This window comes from Lolium perenne, chromosome 5, assembly GCF_019359855.2.
Source record: "Lolium perenne isolate Kyuss_39 chromosome 5, Kyuss_2.0, whole genome shotgun sequence".
Classification (NCBI taxonomy): Eukaryota; Viridiplantae; Streptophyta; class Magnoliopsida; order Poales; family Poaceae; genus Lolium; species Lolium perenne.
The window spans coordinates 3322448-3326275 of NC_067248.2; the positions used below are offsets into that span (position 1 = coordinate 3322448).

The window sequence follows — 3828 nt, forward strand, 5'->3', positions numbered from 1 at the left end:
GCGAACGGCGAGCGGCCAGTGGCGGTGGGCCGCGAGCGGCCATGGGCTGCGGGCGGCTAGCGGCGACGCGCGGTGGGCAGGAGGGCGCCAGAGTCCAACTCGCCCTCTTGAGGAAGCGCAGCCATGGGCGCCCTCTTCTCCCTCCCTCTGCTCCCTCCTTGGCCGCTCTGGTGCAGGCGGCGCGTTCCTCTCTCCCTCCCAAGTTAGCTGGTGGCGTAGGGGACGAGTTCGGCATCCTACTCTCCTTCCCAAGGCAGCTAGCATCAGGGAGGAGGGCGCCGGCGTCCAACTCGCCCTCCCGAGGAAGCGCAGCCATGGGAGGATTCCACGGCTGGTGCTCTCTTCGGGATGCCTCTACCGCCCGGTACATCATCGTCACCATGGTGATCCCCCCGCCTCCCCCCATTAGTACTGGTTGTGTCTTCTATTTTTTTTTCATATGTGTGCTGCTGCTTTCCGCAACAATCAGAATTTTATTTACTTTCCTTTGTAAGCAGTAATCTATTGCAGCTGATTCAATTGTACGGATTGACAATTGATGGTAGATGTCTTTGAAGGAAAATGATAATATTCGTCTCTTCAATCAACTGCCATCAAACTGAACAGTACTTACTATAATCATCGATGTTCTCCTCTGATGTATATGCAGATGGTAATAAATTTGAGTGTTTCTATGTGACCTGTACGAGGTTGGTTTTCTGATTTCAGAACTGGAGAATGTTGGTATACATGCAAGTCTGGCTTCTTCCACTCCGGCAGTTGGATCTGGGTAGCCACCAGGTCAGCTGGCCATCATCAACAAAATGCGAGACAAGATTGTTGTTGTTTTGTGCTGCTTGAGCTCTCCGATGTGTCTGCCAAATTGTTGACCTCAGCGGTGGTATTGCATCTTTGGCCATTGCGATTAAATACCTACACGCTCTATCTGTCACGGGCGTGGCTTTTATTTCATCAGTTCAATATCTCTAGCAGTATGACATAGATGGAGTTTCAAGATTGTGGCAATTTAGTGCTCCTGTAACTCTATCAAGTTATCCAAGAAGTAGAATTTTCTTCTAAATTCAGTAGCAACTTCTGGTACTCAGGTAAGATTGAACTGGAGTCTAAGGTCTCACATCAGGTGTGCAATAAAATATTCATTCCAGACCAGGATGTCACCACTGATGAAGAACCATAGTCTTGGACAGGAGAAGAAACAGATTACCCGTGGGTAGAAGATGATGCAACAGCGCCATCCATCAGCCCTGCCAGTGAGCGCTGAACCTACAAGAGGGAATGGGCATAGTGATATGCCATGTTGTTTAATTTTAATTTGCTGCCTTGATCTGACGTTGCTCCCTTTACTGATAACTTCTTCTAAATTGGTGATAACAAAGCTAAACTTCCGGTATATCTCTGCTGTACAATCACCAGAACAAAAAAATTTAGCAACAAATACAATTATGGATAGGGAAAATTAGAAGATGATCCAAACTAGGGTCTCCTGAATCTTCAGTAGGAGATAGAAAGCTGTACAAATTTATGCAACACAAATATACAGTAGGTCTTAACAAATGATCACCTAGGGAGTGCTAATCAATTAATAGCTTTTGTATACAGATTCAAAGGGGTAATGCTTATGCTATTTTTAATTCTCTATGTTTTGTGAACGTGTTTGAGAGAAGAAAACCAGAAATAGGAAAAACATGCTTCTATTTTGAGTTGGTAATTAAGAAATTGGTAGTTAGTTAAATTAATAACCAGGAACTGCTCTTCCCTTGGAATGTTCAGATAAAACCAGTACTTATGGTGGTGCAGATCTTCTTCAAATATTCGCTCTTATGGAGCAAGGTAAGTGTGTTGGATGGTTCATCTTTGTCTAGATTAGGCACCTTAATTACATAGCCGATTAAGACTAACCAATATTCTTTTTTGATGTGGCTGGTTCATGTCCTTGATTGCATAGAATATCTAACATTTCTTCCGTTCCAGATTTTCTAATGGGCTCCTTCTGGCTGTAGCTCAGGAATTAAATATTTTAGGTTGTATGTTTTACCTCAGGAATTGAATATTTTGGAGCTCGAGAGATCAACAAGAAGTTCAGAGGTAAAAACACTGAAGACATCTAATGTACGTTAAGATATCAACCTGGCCTAGGTCAATCTATCCTCAAGTATGGTGTGTGTCTTCGTTCCTTTAAACCAAGAGCAGTTTGTAGACAGCAGCACCTGAAGGGTGATGCATTCATCAGTTATTGAGTTAGGACACCATTCATAAGAGATATACTTCTTTCTTTTTTCTTTCTTCAGTTAGCAAATTCTATACAACCTTTCGAAACAAGTATACACCGCGTTACTTCTTAATCCTTTTATCAAGGCTATTTAATTTACTCCATTTGGATCCAACAAAGTCTATATAACCCCCTCAAACCAAATGATGGATGTTTTTTTTCTAGGTATCATAGAAAAGTGAGTCTCCAATATTCATTTCTCAAGTACTGGTGCTGGCAATTTAAGTTCCTGTTCTCAGTCTCCTTGCCGCGGGGGTACAAAACTCAGTGTGTCGCCCCACAGCGAGGCTAAGGTAGCTACCCCTGAAATGCATGTATTGTGGACAGTTTATCCTCAAGTCTTTGTGATCATGCGTTCTATATGAATGATGACGTTCTTCCTGTATGAATGATGTTGTCCTCTTTCAAATACAGTGTTCTAGCCTAAACACATCAGTTTGGTTCAATAATATATTGTCAACTACTGAATTGGCCGCATGTTTATCTTGCTCACTTTTAATTCAGTAATGTTGGTCTCTTGCTTTACTTAACGCCATCGTTTGGTCTCAATTATTTCATATGAAATAATGGTTTCTCGTGCAGTCAAGATTCTTGATAACAACATGCCTGAAAATTCTACCTCAACAAATAGGTGTAGCAGTGCACTTATCTCTTCCTGTGCCCAACAACGACAAAGAAGCTGTCCAAGGTCTTGCCCTCCCTGTCTCAAAGGAAGAGCTGATACCGGGCGAGGACAACAATGCCGGCTGCTGATACCTCAAAGACAGAAGAACACCCGCAGCACCTATCTTACCATGCTATCCACTAATTAATTAACAATGTATATTAGTACCACTAGCTAATCGACAAACTATGTACTGGAGTACTATGTATTAAGCAACAATGCAAGATATTACCAGTAACTAATCTTCCTGTTATGTGATGTAATCCTATCAACTATGCAATCCTGTAGGAAGATGTATCAGTATAAGTGACTATAGTTAAGTAACAATGTATATTAGTACCACTAGCTAATTGACAAGCTCTATGTACTGGAGTACTATGTATTAAGCAACAATGTAAGTTGGTACCAGTAACTAATCTTCCGGTTAGTTGATGTAATTCTGGAGGAAGATATATCAGTACAAGTGACTAATTGGTGTGCGCCTCCCCAATACCATCACTTCTTAATAATGTTATGCATACAATGCAATCATTGTCATTGGCTCAAGGGTTTAGCTGGCAATTCTAAGTAAAAGAATTTTCCGGTTAGTTGATGCAATTCTGTAGGAAGATATATCAGAATTTGTGTTTCTTTTAAATCGAATAGAAGAATTTTTCAATAATGCCCTTAATTTTCATTCTAAGTATACCTACTATCGTTGCAACCTTTTTAGTACCTTCAAGGGCACCACCTCTTAGACAGCTTACGCCCTAACCTTAAAAATACCAACTCGCTGCGACTTACAAAATAATGGATTCTTACTAAACAACAAAATTAACTAGATAATTACCATGATCCGGCGCGGCGTGCCCTTCTTTGCTAGTGAACCGAATACCTCTACTATATCTTTCCCTTT

At 41.5% G+C, this 3828-nt stretch overlaps 1 long non-coding RNA gene across 2 annotated transcripts; it reads left to right on the top strand.

The window, feature by feature from the left end:
• LOC127321761 (uncharacterized) lies at positions 1-3404 on the top strand. Of its 2 annotated transcripts, XR_007864332.2 has the most exons (3): positions 4-2085; positions 2435-2562; positions 2852-3404. It is a non-coding gene; the product is annotated as an uncharacterized lncRNA (long non-coding RNA). The 2 variants fall into 2 exon arrangements; XR_007864333.2 differs by lacking the exon at positions 2435-2562 and having other exon boundaries at positions 1-2085.
• The last annotated feature ends 424 nt before the right edge of the window (positions 3405-3828 follow it).